Below are 21,582 nucleotides of genomic sequence, written 5' to 3'. Positions count from 1 at the left end.
AATAATATTCCATTTGAATTAATATAATTATTTATTTGATCAAATCAAAATAATAATTAAATAATTCTACAACAAAGATTAGAACACTCGTTAGTGTGTGACCCCATAGGTTCAATACTAAGTGGGTAGTAAATTAGTCATACTAAATTTATTAATCAAGGTTGGCGTCTAGCAACACTTCTCAACGACCCGATAGTATGAAGTAATATATTTTTACTAAGAACCTTAGAAGAACAAAGTATAATTCCTTCCATCTTTCTAGCTCTTGGTTAACCTTTAGAGTATGGTTTAATTGTCAAACTCTAACTTGTTACCATTATTATAATGAACTGTGAATGACCTAAAAAACTCATTTCTTCATTCATTCAATCCCCTTGGCCAAGGTTTTATTCATCTCAATCATTATAATCATAGAGCTCAAACTCTTTACCGAGAGTTGACGGATTCCTTATTAACTAATCATTAATTTTACAAGTATTTAAATCATACCCAATATCCATTCAACTAGTACCCTAGGGTATTAGGTGTCCGGAATCAAAGTATAATAAATACATTGTTAATTACTATGACAGTCGCAGGTCAAAGGAAACTCTATTACTATGTTCATCTTGAGAATATCCTATTGACAAATATACGGTAATTATAACAATTAGGAATTCTCAAAGTGAGTCAGTTCAATGGTCATATCTCTATATGCACCATCTATATATATAATTTAATAAATGAGATCTATTAATCTTCATCCAATGAAGACCATTATATATATATATATATATATATATATATATATATATATATATATATATATATATATATATATATATTGATCTTTCCGGATTATTAATGTCCTTTTTAATAATCCTATGACCAAGAACAATTTAGATTAAATTATAAAAGATTTATCTCTCAATATTATGATTACTATCACAATGATAAATCTCTAAATTTAATCAAGGACGTTATTATATTAACATTTTAATATAATAATAATAACAAATTATTTGACACGTGATTGATTGGATGGTGGTCATACTACTTATTCCCAACAAAAACATAATCTAAAGTAGATTTGCTATCATTTTTGTTTGAGGCAAAACTTGCGTTAGTGAAATTTTTTGGTGTTAGTTCAGAATCTCTATAGATAAAGAACTGGTCTTTGGTTCTTCTTAAGTATTTAAGAATGGAATTAACCGCCTTTCAATGTTTCTCACCAAGCTTTGCCTGATATCGACTGACTACAACTAGCACATATGCGACACCGGGACATGTACATATCATCGTATACATGATAGTTCCTACTGCACTAGCATATGGTACTCTAATAATGCATACTTTCTCTTCAAGAGTCTTAGAACAATCTTTCCTGTTGATAGTAATTCTAGTGCCTATAGATAAATAGTTTTTTTTGAAATATTTCATGTTATACATTTTTAATATGGTATTAATGTACATAAATTGTGAGAGTCCAAACAACTTTTTAGATCTATTTATATAGATTTTAATTCAAGGAATATAGATTGCTTCTCCCAAATCTTTCATGGAGAATTGTTGAGATAGCCAAGCCTTGGTATTTTGTAATGATGGTACATCATTTTCTATGAGCAATATGTCATCAACATATGGTACAAAAAATGATTGTACTCCTTCTACACTTTTTGGAGATATAAGAATCCTCTTCAATTCGGAAAAAAATAAATTTTTTGATCGTCTTATTAAAAAAAATGTTCCCACTTCTAGAAACTTGCCCATAAATAACCCGTTGTAGCTTACAAACTTTGCTATGATTAAACTGGAGTGTGAAACCTTCAGATTGATGTATCATGTACATATTTTCTTGGAGTTTTCCATTAAAGAAAGCTACTTTCACATTCATTTTTCATATTTTATGATCATAGGATGTTGATATAGCAAATAGAATCTAAATAGATTTGAACATTACCACAGGAGAAAATATTTTCTCATAATCTATCCCTTCTTTTTGACGATATCCCTTGGCAACTAGACGGGCTTTATAGGTCACCACCTTACTATTTGCTCAATCTTTTTCTTATAAACCCATTTGCAACCAATAGAATTTTATATCCTTTGAGGGTTCAAGCAAAGTCCAAACATTGTTGATTTTCATGGACTCTATTTTGGATTTCATGGCATTCTGCTATTTTAGACTTTCAGAACTTTGCATTGCCTTTTTATAGGCCTTAGATTATAATCGATTCTATTTTTCACAACATCTTGCGCCATTAGGTTTAGCCTCAATGGTGGATAATGTTCTCTTGTAGACCATCGAAGAGGTACTTTTTGTACTAAATTCGGAGGTTGTTGAACCGATTCTAAGGATAGTACAAAGATTGGTTCATTAACCTCTCTTTGGATTGCTATTGATTCTTTATTCTTAACTGTTGAAGATGAAAATTTTGGTATCAGTTTGAGTACATCCAAAATCGGTTGCTCAACTTGAATTTCATATTCTTGAGCTTGTACTTTTTCATTGGTTTCTTAAACTTCATCAAGTTCTATTTCTTTACCTTATCTTTCTTCACAAAGAAATTTATTTTTTAAAAAGGTTCTACCTCTTGCCACAAACACTCTGTGGTTAGAAGGATGATAGAAATAATAATTCATTATTTTTTTAGGGTACCCAATGAATCTATATTTATTGAACCTAGCATCAAGTTTATTACTCTACATTCTCTTAACATATACTGGACATCTCCAAACTTTAATGAGTCTAAGACTTGGTTTACGTCCTTTGCATATCTCATATGGTGTTGAAGAAACTACCTTAGTAGTACTTTATGTAGCAAATAAGTCGCTGATTCTAAATCATAATCCCATAAGTTTAATGGAAGATCAATAAAATCCATGATGAATCAAACCATATATAATAAAGTTCGATTCATCCTTTCTGATACACCATTGTGTTGTGGAGTATCAGGAAGTGTTCATTTGAGAAAGAATTTCATTTTTTTTAAGTACTCAAGAAAATGATCATTTAGATATTCTCTTTCTCTATCAGATCTAAGCACCTTAATAATTTTATCTTATTTAGATTTGTGTTTCATAAGATACACTGTTATATCTAGACATATCGTTAGTGAAAGTGATAAAATAAGAATATTTATTTTTGACTTAAATTTTCATGGGTCCACAAACATCTGTATGTATCCATCCCAATAATTATGTAGCCCTTTTTCCATGTCCCATAAATAAAATTTTGGTCATTTTTTTAAGCAGGATTTATAAATTGCATATGATTCATAATCATATTTGTAAAGGTAACTTTTCTTGTGTAACTTAGAAATCCCTTCCTCCCTATATAATCATGTCTACAATACGAAAGGTATAATTCACTTACTTCATTATCCGAACTCTTTTGACAATAGAAACATGCATAACAAAATTACTATCTAACACTACAAAATTAATATTGATTTGAGGGAGTATTTTGGTGGAGGTTTTAAAAACCTCCACAATATATTTTATTTATGGCATTTTAAAAAACCTCCACTCATAATTAATTAAAATTCAAAGTTTTGGAATAAAACATCATTTTCTCTTTTTTTCCTCAAAATGTGAGGCACCGAGTTTGCTGAGAGAGAATGAAACCCTAAGTTTTCTATATACGCCATTCTTGCCGCTGTTCTCGCTGCCGTTTTCGCTGCCGGCGCCGTTACCACTTCGGCCGTGTCAGTTGCAGTAGAGAGCTTCTAGATCGAGCCACATCTTCTATCAACGTATTTTCAGATCTATTCTCTCCATCTGTCGTTGCTGCCATTGTTGCCATCATAGTTTGCACCGCCGTTGCTGCCACAGTTTCTACCATCGATGACATCATAGTTACCGTAGTACAACGCATTTGCAGATCTGTTCACTCCCAAGCTTCTTCTTCAACGCTGCTTTCTCTCACTCCAATTTTCCCTTTAAACTGCCGGTGGTACTTCTTTTTCTTCTTCTTCCCTATTAATTTGCTGACATTTCTTCTTTGTTAACACTAAATTTTTTGTCTGTTTTGCCTCCTCAGTTCTGTTGCAACTTTCTTACTGTACCTTCTCTTGTTCTGTATTTTTTTATTGTTTTTCATTTGCGTTGATAAGGAGTCTTGAAAACGAGTCAGGATTGATAATTGAAGCTGTTTTGTATCATGCCAGTAGTTAGTGAATTTTTTTATGTTAGGAGTGATTGTTAGTTATTTTGTTAGGATTCTGATTGAGTTTTCTATAGATTAATAGTGATGTTGTCATGTTATGTTGTCTTTTAAATTATGCAAATTCAATATTGTTATTAGTTGAGGCTAGATTATTCTTTACAGTAACTTTTAAATTAATGGTGAATTGACAAGGTGTTGAAAAACAGGGATTTATTTAACACATTCAAACGATATCACTTGGAAACAGGTATGGTACTTCATAGGAACATTCCCTTTCAAGAAAACTTAATTCGGATGGTAGAGTGGATATGCAGGCAGTGATATGCAGTGAATATATAATTGATCTTATATTTTTTAACTAAAAAATTCTGTTATTTTATAATAGAGTATAACAAAGAATATTATTTTTAATTTGTAGGAATTAGTTCCCAGCATCAATTAAGGTTAGTGGTTTTAATTTCTATTCATTTGTATTCCAACTCTTACCATCATTTTCAACCTTAAAGACCCAGTTTTGCACTCTGAAAAGCATCATGACTTTTTAAATATATAAAGTATCAGTCTTTTACTTGGAGTCTTTGATTGGGATGAATTACTACACTACAATGCGACAATGCAAGCGTGGAAGAAGAGAATAATGTCGTTCATGTTGCCTTCCAATCCGAACACATGTCTTGGATAGAAGACAGGTACTCTTCTTCTCTATTATTTCTTCCTCTCTTTTCAAATTTTAATTCTATTTATATGTAATGTATGCAACCAGACTCACAATCTAAGAAAAGAAACCTTGCAGCAACAATATCAATTGGTAAGATATTTCTATCTAACAATATTATAACATCATATTCATATTGATACATGATAATCAGCAAGGTTTCTTTGTATTGTTATACAGGTGAAGAAACGGACTTCTAATTATAACAACTATGCGATTGGTTCTCATGTGATGGATAGTATGGTGATACCAAAATCAAAGCTGACAAGCTCTCTCTCTTTGAAGGCTTCGATCCTGCATTCACCAATTGACATTTTAGCTTTATGTTGCTTTTGATGCAGGTCACAATTGCTCCCAAAGTTGGTAGGGAATTGGGTTATGTGCGGGTGAAGATAGATCCTATCAAATTTAACGAAGGAATGCTCATGTATGGATTCTTTGCTTAGATCAATTAAACTGCATTAAATTGCACTTTTACAGAATTGTGTTTAGAGCCTTTCATTGTTTCTCTAATTTGTAACTACTAATGTCATGCATTCGACAATCTGTCCTATATCATATTACCGTTCAACTAGCTCCCCGTGCAGCCGATGAAATTTGATTTGGGAGTGGTCAAGTAAGATAAAATTCCCACTTGCTTTCCTTAAGTTTCCTCACTCCTTTTTATTTTCTTCATTAGTTCTTTTTGGTTGCTGTTTTAACTTGTTTTACAATATTTTGTTGAGTACGACATGGGCCGAAACTGCAGACAAAGCGACGTTCGCAGCAAGGATATTTGTTCTTGGTGGGCTTTCAAAGAAGCACCATGGAATTACCAATTTCTGGGTGGCAGACCGAATAAACGTATGGGTTCTCTCTTTCAAGAATTCTTTCATCTGGTGTACTTGCATGGCTCCATAAAACCAATACCTCCCAACATTCTTGAACTTAGAGCTGCTAAGCACAGAGAATTCCAACAACTTCGTAATGATAAAAACCAGACAGCTTTGAAGAGCAACTCTTAAGAAATGCCACAACCAGTTTTGAGACTAGTTTACTTTATAGTCATATTTATTGTACCTTATTTCTGTAGCATACTGAAATATGTGTTGATTTCCATTTGATTTCCTAATGAAAATTTTTTAATTGGACTATAGGATTTGCTTTTGCAGATTTAATTGGGAAATGTCAGTGCCGAGTACCAACAAATACTCTGGTTTGTAGCTCAAACCTCTTGTTTATTTATATTTTCTAAACTCAAACTTGTCAAATATGTATAGGTTGTAATTTATTTATCTGGTCTTTGAATTTTATTCCATTGACTTTGCTTTTGATACTTTTAGCAATAGTTTTCTCTGCATGAGGTACCGAGGTTGAATGCTAAGGCAGTGGAATCTGATCCTGGTTTTTTAATTTCTTTCACTTTAAGCAAATAATATTAATACCTTTGTAACATGAGTCATAGGTCTATATAAAACATTGCTGTTTAAGTGTTTATCATTCAAATAAATAAAGTATGCAAAACAAGAAATCACCAAGTCCTACAATGTTTACAGTTAACATGGGGCAAAGATAAATTCAAATTCTAGTAAGGCTGGACATTTTATGTGAAACTTGATTATGGAGATGTAAACCATTCAATGTGCTGCCACCTTGATGAATTTGTCACCATGACAAAGTCAACTTTCAAATGACAGAATCTGGAGGTATTAATCCAAACATTTTCTGACATGTGGAATTCAACTTAGAAATAGTTAAGAGGGTTTCTGTTTCTATATATAATAAATATAAGGGCTAAATATAAATATATTGTCCATCGTATGTGGGTTGTGATAGGATTATTATAAATTTGTAATATGTGTTCCTTATTCTTTTAAAGAGAAATACAAGCTGGAATGTCTTGTTGCATTTCATTTGTTTGATTGACTTAGTTCTTCATTTAAACTTTAAACTAAACAAAATACGAGATTCTTTTTTCTTTCCCTTATTCTTTGTTAAGCTCTCTCTCTTTGAAGGTTTCGATCCTGCATCCACCAATTGTACTTCATTTTTATGTTATTTATTCATTGAGTTGAAATAACTGTGGCTATTAAAATTTGCTGCACGCAGAGGGCTTTATTTCATCTTGTGTTATCATTAATTTTGTTTAGTATTTGATCCTTGTGTGGAACTTGTTTTATGAAAAGATGACAAGAAAGCAGCAAATGTTAATTGGATTATCTTGTTTTGTAGTGATTTTATGGAGTTTCTGAACCAAATTGGTGTTTAAGATTTCTCTTTGAGTGTGTTTATCATTTTTGATATTAAAAAATAAATTTTTAATTTAAAAGTATGTAAATTAGATAAGATTAATGAATGATTTGAAATTAAAAATAAATAAATAATTACAAGATTTGTGGAAGTTTGAAAGTCTCACAAAATAATTATTTTTTTAAATTAAAAAATAATTTGTGGGGGTTTTAAACTGCCACAAAAGTGATTTAAAATCGTCACAAAAGTCCAATATAAAACCCCATTAAAACACACACAAAACCTCCACTGAATAGATTGTGGAGGTTTTTAAAAACCCTCACAAAAGGCCTCGTGGCACCTCAAATTTTGGGAGTTTTAGAAACTCCCACAAACCATTTGGTGGGGGTTATAAACCTCCACAAATAAGAAAAAAACTGCCACAAATAAACAAAAATCTTGTAGTGCAAATCTAGAAGAATATAAATGTTATACTGAAGATAGCCATTTATGTATAAATCATCGCTATAATAAATAGAACAAATGTCATTTTTAATATTAAATTAAAAATCACGTGCCTAACATAGAAATAGAAATAATATTTGCAACAAAATTTAAAACATAAAGATAATTCTCCAATACTAATGTCTTGCCTATAGACATTGTTAAAGAAATAAATGATATAGCTACAACAACATGATTTGCTCTGTTTCCAACTTGAAAGTAAGTTTCTTCCTTTTTCGGTCATCTGCTTACTCGTTGTCCTTTTTTTTTTAACAAAGAAAAGCTCAACACATTAAAGTGGAGCGACACAAAGAACCAAGACACAAGAAAAAAGGAAAAAAACAAAAAGTACCAAAGCGACTAATCCATTGTCGTCTCCGGCATTACCATCAACAACCTCATGGATCAGCACCAGACCACTCTTTGAAGCTCAACACCGACCTCAATTTGATGTCCTCAACTCTACCTTCTTCATTCTTAAATATTCTCACATTTCGTTTCATCCAATTATTCCAAATTATTGTACAGAATCCAACTAACCGTTTATTATGCTCAACTTTTCTGCCAGGCTCTTCTGTCTAACTTTCAAACAGCTCCTTGATCGTGCCCAGAACAACCAAAACTGTATCAAAGTATGTCAACCAAGTACACCACACCTACCAAGTAAACCCATAGCAGATAAACAAATGATTAACAACATACTCGTAGTCCATTTCTCTTTGGTTTTTAGAGAAGCAACATACTCCTTAAATTTTTTTTTTCAATGATCTTTGCTTTAGCAATAAAAATATTCAACATCATTTTTGTCAGTATTCTTGCTTATTCTTGGGTTTGGTCACACCACCTTTGGGTGCAATCGATTCTCTTTTAGAATTATTCTTTCCATTTCTTTTTTTGGTTCACTTTTCTTTCTTCTTAGAAGAGTTACTAACTACCATAGCAACTCTTTTTTTTTTCTCAGATACAATTTGATTCCATTAATCAAGTAGGATGCTGAGCATCTTATGAAGATCACAACTTAATTTTATCATATTAAAGATAATAATGAACTATAAAAAGGTTTCTGGGAGATAATATAAGATCAAATTTTGTAAGAGTTCTTTGACTAATGTGCATCCCAACTTCTCAAGTTGTTCAATAAGATCAATCATCTTAAGAACACAGGATTCGACAGCCAATGTGGATCTAAACATGGTTTTGGACACTTAATATTGGGTTGTCTTACTTTATGTACTATACATCTTCTTAAGATGTTCAACAATAGTTGGTGGATCCACATCCTGATATTGTCTTTAAGATTAGAACCCATGGTTGCACATTTGACAGTAAGACAACTTTTCAAATACTTCTCATAGGCAATAAGACAACTTTCTAAATACTTCTCATAAGTTTTTGTTGCTTCGTCATCAATACTTTCATCCTCTTTAGGGATTGGAGTCATAACAGCAAGCGTATCAATTATATCAATTAGCTTTTCATGCGTGAGAATAATTTTCAAGTTGCGATACCAGTCATCATAATTGGCTCCAACCAATTTGTTATTTTCAAGTATGCTATGCAATGACAGAACAAACATATTATTTATGAATCTAAACAGAAAAAATAAATGTGAGTATATGTTCACACACATAAATAACACTTTTTATAATAAATATTATTATAAAAAGATAAGAAATATTTATTCTTTAAATTAAGTATTAAGAAATATTTAAAATCATAAATGAGTACTTTGGTTGTCAAGTCATTACTCATGTATATTTCAAATAGATGATGAAATGTATCCCATATAATTCTAATCTCAAATAGTTACTTGGTTGTCAAGTCATTATTTAATTGAATTATATTTTATACTCCTAAGTTGTCTAAATTTAAGTAAAAATTATTCATTCCATGCATCAAATACTTATATAAATTTTATCTTTGAGTATAAGTCTTCTGAGTCGCTCCTCATAAACAAAATATAAAATTTATTTATCTTTCTCTTTTTTTATTTCTTAAATAAAAAATAATATGTTCCTTAACAGTTTTCATAACATGCAATATAAATTTATAATTTCGATAATAGCATTTCATGCCATCTATTATGAATCACCTTCATTAACTATGTATAATAACAAAAATTGAATTAATCCTATTACTTTGTAAATTTTGGTAATTAAAAATAAAATTTTAAATACAAAAAAGATCATGGCTCTGATAACACGGTAGGATTATGAAGTATTCTTACCACACAACGAAAATAATAAAGTAATTCTATTGATATATTTTGTGTTTAAAATATTATTAAAATAAGATGGACTAAATGACATATATATATATATAGAGAGAGAGAGAGATTGGTAATTGATTCTAAATTTAAATCTCAATTCAAATCTTATTTTATCTTATTTCAAATTGAATTCTTATGAATTAAATTACAACTCAATTTAAAAAGAATCACTTAAAAAATTATCCATATTTAAAATTCATCATAGAATAAACAATTAATTATTTAATATTTATCATTATTATTAGGGCAAATGGCACAAACAAAATAATTGGAGTTCATATTTATACAAATGCAATTTTCTGAAACAGGTTACATTTGTGTCCTATATCAACTCTATGTAAACTGCGGCAGCCTACCACATTTTACCATCTTTATGTAATCCGCAACACCCTATCGCGGATTAAAAACAACCATCAATTGACCATAATCCGCTGCAGCCAGTCGTAGATTAGGAAAGACTAAACCACTCTACCTACCATGGTTATTGAGCAAATCAACAAGCTAATGAAATCGCTTCTGCCTATCGCGATTTACATGTAGTAGTGTTATAAAACCGCGACATCTAGCGACAGATTGTTCATTCAAGCGCTTGAGAAAAAATTGGGATAGGGAGAATCATGCGAGCACCATACTCTAGTGGGGTTATGGAATAAAAACGTTTGTATCGAATGAATGGCGTTGCTCACATTGCTGGAGGCATCAATGTCAGTTGCTTTTTTTTAACTATAAGACTTTTCGTTGGAGTAAAACATTGGCGGTAGTTGTTTATATGCTAGTCCTTTTATACTTTTTCTCACCATACATTTGTATAGTGTTTGTATATTTGAAAGATTAGATAAATAACACGCATTTGTATATTTAAATTTTGATTAGGAAATTTTTATAAATAATTTATGTGTTAGTCTTTTATTTGCTAAGATTTAATTAATACGTATTTATCTTTTTTTTTTGTATGATGCAGCCAACTAGATGTATTTATAATGTTAGAATGCAACAGAATATGCCTCTACATGATTGGATCATACCTTATTTAGAAACTGCTAGTTTGTATCACTTAGCTAGGTTGTGCACTCATTGGTTCTGGCCATATGAGCCTATGGTGAGTGCATTCATTGAGAGGTGGTATTTTGAGATGCACACCTTCTACATATTGTCGGAGAGTGAACCATCATGATGTAGGATTTGGCGTATTAGTTGGGGTTTTCCGTTGATGGGGCGGCTGTTAGTGTGTGCCTCACTAACTTCAAATAATTCATTTCTAATGAAAAACCAGTTTGGGAGTGGTTTTTGGATTTATTTGGCGAGTTGTTGCCACGGAATAAAGTTAAGCAGATGACGATCTACCTCACATGGTTCCATGAGAGATTTAGAGTGCTCCCAGCCGATGCTAGTGAGGACACAGTCCATATATATGCTCGTTCTTACATTATGATACTACTATCCACTCAGCTTTTTGGTGACAAGAATGGAAATCGGGTTCGCCTTCAGTGGTTGCCATATATGGCAAAGCTTGACGAGTTGGAAAATTATAGCTGGGGTTCAACTGTATTGGCATGATTGTATAGATCCATGTGTCGAGTGACTAACATAAATGTCACTATCTTGGTTGAACCACTTTAGATACTACAGTTTTGGATATTCTGGAAGTTCCTTACGCTGAAACCTTATGGTTTTGACACATTTACTTTTCCATTGGTATCCAGGTATTATTTAATGTTTTCGCGTTATACATGTTTATTTTAATGTATTATCCTTTATTTGACTCTACTAACAAAGAAATTTGTAGGCGAGCGTGTTATCTACTGACTTCGGATGCCAAGGAGCAAAGAATTTAATAAATGAGATATATTAATTTTCATCTAATGAAGATTATTATATATATTCGAATCACTAATATTCTAATTTTAGTGGTTCTATGCTTAAAAATAATTTAAATTAAAAGTACTCAAAAACATATAGCCCATTATTACGATTCCTATTATAATTATTCGTTTTTAATTTTAATTAAGGACGCTATGATCAATTATGAAATCTAATTCTCTTATAAAAAGAAAAAATAACAATTGTTCATACCTCTTCCTATTAAAAGAATTAGGCCCAAAATGATCAAAAGTCTCATCAATGATCTACATACTAGAGTCCAGATCCACTATCTGACCTCATGGAGGTCGGTCACAGCAACATAGACTTATCCCTAACTTGTTCTGATAAATATCCAACTCCTATAATCTCTCCTACTAATTTAGAAAGGAGATCTCAATAACCTCCCTAACAAAAGGGAGTAATTGGAAAAATACAGGATGTTACTAGTATTATCACAGTAAATGCAAAAAATCACTAAATAAAAAAGACAAGAATAATCTTTATTAGCAACAACAAAACACAAACCTCAAAATCAACAAATAGCACAAATTCCACAAGAACCCAACAACAACAAAAAAATCAGGCATTCCGATACAGAGCCAACATCTGTCACCCTCGTCATCATAGTTTATAACAGAAACAACATAACACTAACAAAAATTCCAAAAATAGTGAATAACATACTTGATCACCAAAATTCAAACATCATACACATGCACTTGGACAAATAAGAAATTTGGAGAGGGAGATTGAACCATTGAATGACTATACTTGATTTGGATTCGAAAACAATGTGCCAGCGTTGCTCTCTCGAAAGGCCTGCAACAGCGACCAAATAAAACGGGCTGGCAGCAGGAGGAGATCGGCGTCGAAGGGCCGGCGACGCTGGCTCAGAAAACCTACAGAGACGAAAACTCAAACGTGTCTGGCGCGAGGTGTGATGCGTCAATGGTCATACCTAGCGGCGGTCTGCAGCGGCGATGGGGGCTCACGAACTCTTGACAGTGCAACGGCAAGTCTACGATAGAAGGCGCGCAGCAGAAAGGCGGCGAGTGAGAGATCGGCTCCACGCGAGGAAGGGTGGCCGAAGGGACGCAATAACGATGCGCAGATATCCGATGCTAGCTGTCTTCCTTGCATGAAAGGCGGATGAAATAGCAGTAGCAATGGATGCAAGGAGATTAGGGTAGAGACACGACGAACGAATTGGAGAAAGGACAGCGTGAGCGGGCTGGAGGGCTTGGGAGAAAGAGATTAGGATTTTTGGGGACTGAAAATGAAAATAAAATTAAGATAAATTTTGATTAGTGATAATTCAATTCTTAATTTTTAAAAAATAAAATAAATATCTATTAATTAGAGTTGTTTAAAAAGTTGCTTGGTTTGAGTTGTCTATCTATATTTTTTCTATAAAAAAAAATAATTTTCTTCAAATAATATATACGATCTTTAACTTGAATGTGGCACTTAATGCCGAAAATTAAATAGCCTCCATGATACTTATGATAGTAGACTTTTTAGAAGAGAAATAAACCACTTTTGGGTCTCCTTTTTCCTAACTCCATTGCTCAAACTGTTTGATACTTTGATAGATACATATCGTGAAGTAAACCGCGGTTTCCGCCGTATTTTGAATGAGTCAGATTAAACATTTTTGTTTTTTTCTTTGTTCTTCAATCTTCATTGAAGCCTCATTATGTCAACTAGGCACGCTATATATTAGTCGAAAGTCAAACCAACATTCACTTTTTTCTATTTTGACCACGTGAATAATTTACTAATGAAATGGTATACCAAATCTCCTAATTTATTTAGTTTACTTTTTAATTAGGTTTGTGACCCGGTCTAGCCTAATCTTACATTAATTGATGAAATTGAACAACGTACTTATTATTTTGTGTTTAGTTAATGCATAAAGCTTTAATAAATACGTCAATGAGGTAACGTAGCAAAAACACAAATTTGACATAAACTTAAATCTCCTGAAAAGATAAAAAGAAACAAATATGGAAGGGTTTGAAATTTTGAATGTATGTGCGTGCGTTTTCAGGCTTCAAAACATTGATGAGGTTATGCACAAGGAAGAAACAAAGATTTGCTTAATTAGTTTTTAGATGATTCACCAAAGATGGAAAATTAAGTATCTTTTTCTTTTAAAAAAAAATTCTTGCTAACATATTTTAAAGATAAATTTTAAGAACACTATAAAAAAATATGTTAATAAAAAAATATGTTATTAAAAATATTTAATTTTTATATTTTTAATGCATTGAATATTTAGAAATTTCTATTATTATGTTCTTAAAATATAATATTAGAACACATTTTAATTACATCCTTTAAATTGAACTTTATAATAACATAATTAGATAGGAAATATGTAATTTTCTTTGAAGAAAATATTTTACTATTATTGAAAAGATAATTTTTTTTACATTTTAATATAATAATTAATAAAAATTGTAAAAATTCATTATTATATTCTTAAAATATGGCTTAATTTTAAAACGGATTTTAACCAAATTCTTAAAAAGATTTTCTACAATAACATAAAGAAAAAAGAAAGCGACCAAGAATAGTAGGGGCTAACATTTTTTAGTAGAAAAAGATAGAGAATTAGTTATTATTAACTGATCAAATAATGCAAGATAAAAACGTTAATTACTTAATATTTTTCTATAATATAAAGATCATGAAATATAAGAGCTTAAAAAAAACTTCTAAAAAATAAAGCTACTTAATTAAAATTATGCTAAATCTATATAACCTGCATAATTTATTCAACCTTAAAATAATAAAACCAGATGTTTCCTTATTCTAACTTGGTTATTATCATTATTCTTGTATTTTGTTGATGTTTACGGTGTATTTTAAATATAGAACGACCTCCCACACTGTAGTCTAAGTTGTCTAGCTATATTGAATTAATTAAATATCCTAGTATATAATTTTGATTCAATTGATAGCACTACGTTTGATTAAAGAACAAATTAAAGAATGAAGTTGTTCCCCTATCACTTAGAACAAGAAAATAATATATCTTGCACTTGTTATGAATAGGAATCCTCCATCATATATTCAACTTGTTTAAGGTTTTAAATTAAGAGCATTGGTCCATCCCATTAATTGCAAGAGGATCAAATTCGGATAAGACCTAATCAAATATATTTTTTCATATTCCTTTATTCTGTTGTCTTGTACCGAATTTCCCGCGCCTCTAAATTATATATTCATGTGTCTTAATTAAGTAACTAAATTTTATTAATAAATAAAATAGTTGTATTATTTGAAACTCATTCCTTTGAAGAATTTGATATAAAAAAATGTTTCAAATGATTCTTGTTTGGTCAATTAGACATACCGTGATTATAATAGTTATTAGAGGTTGAATTTTAAAATAAATAGATTTAAAAACTTTGTACAATAATGTGGTAAGGTGACAATCCAATATGTTTTTTTTTTAAGGAGTTCAGATACATCAATAATTGGAGAAATATAATTAATAGTTAACATTATAATAGAAGTATTAATTAGGTATGGTTTAATTATTCTGTTGGTTTTTATAGTTTTGTGAAATTTTTAATTAGGTTTTTCTATTTTTTTTTTTAATTGGGTTTCTGTACCAAATTTTTTTCAATTGAGTTTTTATATTTTTTTCTTTTTATTTGAATCTCTGCATTAATTTTTTTCTAATTGGGTTCCTATACAATTAAGTTAATTATTACTAAGAGAGACTTAATTGAAAAAAATTGGTGTAAAAACTCAATTAAAAAAAATATAAAAACCTAATTAAAAATTTTGTGAAACTATATATTTGACGATGATATAATAAGTATATGTGTCTAAAATCTAAATTAGTGACTCCTTAATAGCAATGTTAAAAGAGAGTAATTTATTTAGGTATATTCAAGTGTTTAGGTGTGATAGCAGTAATTTTATTAATTTTTATAAAGTAATTAGACTGAATTTATTTCCTATTATTTCGGAACTACAAGAAAAATCAATATTTATAATAAAGAAATTGTTAAAAAATTTGAAGTTTGAAATGAAAGAAATTTATAATAAAAGAAATTGTTATAAAATTGTTATAGCATATTTTATTACAAAAAAATTTGTAACAAAACATAAAATTATTATAATACAAAATAACATTTTGTAACAAATTTTTTTAATGTAAAAATTAAAATTTGTTACAAAAGTGACAATATTTTTTTACTTTTAAAATATTTTTTTGTAACAATATCATTTTTTCTATCATAAAATTTTGTTATAAAATATAACTTGATTTTGTAATATTTTTTATTTTTTTAGTTATAAAAGCACAATATTTATTTTATAATAATTTTTTAATATAAATTATACACATAATTTATCAAATTGTATTATTTTTAATTAATTGTTATATTAACTAATTTATTAAGAAAATCAATATTTATATAATATATAATAAGTAGTAACATATATAATTTAAATATATTTTATTTAACTATGATTGTTTTAAAGAAAAATAATATTAGTGTCTATATTAATTAGTTTCACAAATTCAGCCAAAATTAAAAAATTCTACATATATTAGTATCTTTATGAATCAAAATATTTTTGAGTCCTTCAACTTATATGTTATCATTATTTTAACACTTATGTAAATATAAAAAATTAAAACAAAAATAAAAAATAATATATAATACTAATTATAATTTTTTATTTTTTTTTATTCAAAATTTTTTAAAATATTTTAGCAAAAATTCTCCTAAAATGTAAATATTTCTATAATCTATAATAGTCGAGAATACTAATAACAATCGAAAAAAAAATTCAGCCAAACTTTTTTTTTCTTTTTATACATTTCTTTTTCTTCAATTCACTTTTATTTACCAAAAACTGCTATTGTACTAACTTAGTTAAATTTAATTAATAAAATAACTTAGTTATATAATATCATCACCCATTGTATATATTCTATTATATTTGATAATTAGAGTGCGAGTATTCTTCGTTACGTATTTGACCCGGTTAATTTTTTTTCCTTGAAAACTATCCACAAATGCAGTAGTTGGAATTGCATTGCATATATGATTTGATCGGTAATTGTTATGGTATAAAAAATATATAAAACATAATATACACATTAAAATATATAAAATAACATAAATTAATTATTTATATAAAATATATATTTAAATATAAAATACACATTAAAATATATAAAATAACAAATATAAATATACACAAATATATAATATTTAATTTATATATATATATATTATTTTTTCTAATAACAAATTATAAGCAAATTCGTAGCATAAATAGTCACAGTAATATTAGATAGATAATAATTAAAATTATCTTATTTAATATAAGATTTTTATTTTATATATATAATATTTATAATTATATATTATTATATTTAAAATTATACAATTATTTTAATAATAATTAAATACTAAATAAAATAATTTAACTCTATTCAAACAATTATTTTAAAAAAATATTACACATAATTTTTTTAAATTAAATTTAGCTAAATTAAATAATAAAATTTGAGTGAGTAATATTAAATAAATAAAAATGATAATAATAATTTTATTAATATTAAATTAAATTAATTAAATTTAATTGTCAAAAATATTTATACGTGTAAAATTACTCTTTTTATAATCTCCCAAAAGCACTATTGAATAATTAAATACACATCATTAATTTTCATTTCCATATGCTATTACTCAATCGCAGAATCTAATTACACACAAACATCAAATGACCTCTCATTTAATTATTTATGTAGCTACATGGCACTCAATGAATTTTATTAAAACCAACTTCATATGCGCATTGAATTATAACTACATAATTTCATTTATAATAGTAAAAAAAAAAGAAGTTATATTAAGAATCTGTTGTAAAATAAAAGATATAAAATAGAGATGTATAAATAGAAGACTCTATTATTAATATAATTAGCTCAATAATTATTATATATATATAATAATATTATATGTTGTATTGTGTATATATATACAAAGATAAGAAAAAGTATTAAAAATAAAGAGAGAGATATTTGCATTTGATACTATCTCAATATAATAAAGATGGTCAATATTGCTATTAATATTATATGTAAAGAGTAATAGAAAATAGAATTTAAAATACTTATAAAATAGAAGAAGAGGAAGAATTGTAATAGTAATATAAGGAGAAGGGTATTTGATTGCATAAAAGATGATTGATTTATTTGTATGAAAAGGAAGGAAGAATAATATTTTGTTATATTGTTATTGTTGTCTTCAGATGGATGCAATGCATCCCCTATTTATACACAAAAATATCACCCTTTTTTCAACCTTTATTAAATACATTCTCTTGAGAATGTGAGCTTCACATGGAGAAATGGGCATCCACGTCCATGCTTATCACAACACTCCCCCTTGGATGACCATTTTAGGATTATTGCCTCGTTAAAACCTTACTAAAGAAAAACCCATTGGAAAAAAATCTTAGTGAAGGAAAAAGAGTACAATATCCTTTAATGATGGGGCTGCCTCATTAAAAACCTTGTCAAGAAAAACCCAATGGGAAAAAACCTGACCAAGGAAAAAAGAGTACAGTCTCCCCCTCTTGTCGACATCAGTTAATGTCTCGAAATCGGCGCATCCCAATTTCATGTACCAATCTTTCAAAGGAAGATTTTGGGAGTGACTTTGTGAACAAATCTGCCAGATTGTCACTTGAGCGGATCTGTTGGACATCAATTGTCCCTTGATTTTGAAGATCATGAGTGAAGAAGAATTTGGGAGAAATATGCTTTGTTCTATCGCCTTTAATGTATCCGCCTTTAAGTTGAGCAATGCATGCTGTATTATCTTCAAACAGGACAGTTGGAGCTATCTTATGATCAATCAATCCACATGATGACATAATATATTGAATCAAACTCCTCAGCCAAAAACACTCGCGACTAGCTTTATGAATCGCCAGTATTTCAGCATGATTAGAGGATGTTGCAGCAATTGTCTGTTTCGTGGACCTCCAAGATATAGCTGTACCACCATATGTGAACAGGTATCCTGTTTGAGATCTCCCTTTATGAGGATCAGACAAGTATCCGGCATCTGCATAGCCAACTAGTTGTGACTTGGATCCATAGGGATAAAACAATCCCATATCAACCGTTCCATGAAGATATCGAAAAATTTGTTTGATTCCACTCCAATGTCTTCTGGTTGGAGAGGAACTATACCTTGCTAGTAAATTCACCGCGAATGATATGTCAGGTCGCGTATTATTAGCAAGATACATTAGCGCTCCAATGGCACTAAGATATGGTACTTCAGGACCAAGGATATCTTCATTTTCTTCTTTAGGACGGAATTGATCCTTTTTCACATCCAAAGATCTTACGATCATTGGTGTACTTAATGGATGTGACTTATCCATATAAAATCTTTTCAAGATCTTTTCTGTGTATGTTGTTTGATGAATAAAGATCCCACCTTTTATATGCTCGATCTGCAGGCCGAGACAAAACTTAGTCTTTCCAAGATCTTTCATCTCAAACTCTTCTTTTAGAGTTTTTATAATTGTTGGAATCTCTTCAGGAGTCCCAATGATATTTAAATCATCAACGTACACAGCAATTATAATGAACCCAGATGTAGTTTTCTTTATGAAAACACATGGGCAGATATCATCATTCTTGAAACTGTTTTTGGCCAGATACTCAGTAAGACGATTATACCACATTCGTCCAGATTGCTTTAGACCATATAAAGATCTTTGCAATTTGACTGAGTATAACCCTTGCGAATATTCACTGGATGGTTTAGATATCTTTAGTCCTTCAGGGACTTTCATATAGATATCCCGATCTAATGAGCCGTACAAATAGGCTGTTACCACATCCATTAAATGCATATGCAGTTTATGATATGCAGATAAACTGACCAAATAACGCAATGTTATCGCATCCACTACAGGGGAATACGTTTCTTCATAATCTATACCGGGCCTTTGTGAAAAACCTTGTGCCACAAGTCGGGCTTTGTAGCGCACAACTTCATTTTTCTCATTTCGTTTTCTCACAAATACCCACTTATATCCAACAGGTTTTACATCTTCAGGTGTACGGACTACAGGTCCAAAGACTTCACGTTTTGCAAGTGAGTCTAATTCAGCCTTCATGGCTGCTTCCCATTTTGGCCAATCATTTCTTTGTCGACATTCTTCGACTGATCTTGGCTCAAGATCCTTATTTTCATGCATGATATCTAATGCCACATTATATGCAAATATTTCATTGACAATTGTCTTATTTCGGTCCCATTTCTCTCCTGTAAAGACATAATTTATTGAGATCTCATCATTTTCACAATTTTCAGGTACCTGAACGTCTTCTGGCGTTATATCAGAATTTTGGACAACTGTCGGTGTCTTTACTATGTCTTTTTCAACAGGAATCGTATTTACCTCTTTTCTCTTTCGAGGATTTTTATCTTTGGAACCGATAGGCCTGCCACGCTTCTGGCGTGTATTTGCTTCTGTGGCTATTTGTCCTACTGGGACATCAATTCGAATTGAGGCATTTTCCGCTGGTATATAAGATTTGGTTATCCTCTTTGTATCAGAAAATGCATCAGGCAATTCATTTGCTATTCTTTGCAAATGTATAATCTTTTGAACTTCTAGTTCACATTGCCCTGATCGAGGATCTAAATGCATCAACGATGATGCATTCCAATTAAGTTCCTTTTCAGGAAGCTTATTCTCTCCCCCTAATGTTGGAAATTTTGATTCATCAAAATGACAATCCGCAAACCGGGCTTTAAACACATCACCAGTTTGTATCTCAAGATACCTCACTATAGAGGGAGAATCATATCCAACATATATCCCCAATTTTCTTTGGGGTCCCATTTTGGTGCGATTAGGTGGTGCAATGGGAACATATATTGCACACCCAAATATTCTTAAATGGGAAACATTTGGCTGCTGGCCAAAAGCTAATTGTATAGGAGAGAATTGATGATAACTCGTTGGCCTCAAACGAATAAGTGCTGCAGCATGTAAAATAGCATGCCCCCAAACCGAGGTTGGGAGATTTGTTCTCATAAGCAAGGGTCTAGCAATTAATTGGAGGCGCTTAATAAGTGATTCTGCTAACCCATTTTGTGTGTGAACATAAGCTACTGGATGTTCAACCCTTATTCCATTAGCCATACAATAAGCATCAAAAGCTTGGGAAGTAAATTCACCAGCATTATCAAGACGAATTGCTTTAATTGGATTTTCTGGAAATTGTGCTTTTAATCGAATAATTTGAGCCAGTAATCTCGCAAACGCCAGGTTGCGAGAAGATAATAAGCACACATGTGACCATCTCGAGGATGCGTCTATCAGGACCATAAAATATCTAAATGATCCACATGGTGGATGAATAGGTCCACATATATCACCTTGAATCCTTTCTAGGAATCCAGGGGACTCAAATCCAATCTTTACTGGTGATGGCCTTAAAATTAACTTTCCCTGAGAACATGCAGCACAACAAAATTCACTAGTTTTAAGAATCTTCTGGTTCTTTAGTGAATGTCCATGAGAATTTTCAATAATTCTCCTCATCATGGTTGTTCCCGGATGACCCAAACGGTCATGCCAAGTTATGAACTCATTTGAGTTAGTAAACTTCTGGTTTACAATGGTATGTGATTCAATTGCACTAATCTTGGTATAATACAACCCGGATGAAAGAGAGGGTAATTTTTCTAATATAACTTTCTTATTTGAATCATGAGTTGTGATACATAAATACTCATGATTTCCCTCATTCATCGTCTCAACATGATATCCATTTCGGCGAATATCTTTGAAACTCAACAAGTT

Source organism: Arachis stenosperma, chromosome 1 (genome assembly GCF_014773155.1).
Source record: "Arachis stenosperma cultivar V10309 chromosome 1, arast.V10309.gnm1.PFL2, whole genome shotgun sequence".
Taxonomy (NCBI): domain Eukaryota; kingdom Viridiplantae; phylum Streptophyta; class Magnoliopsida; order Fabales; family Fabaceae; genus Arachis; species Arachis stenosperma.
The sequence above is the reverse complement of the archived record's forward strand: the minus strand, read 5'-3'. Positions refer to the sequence as shown.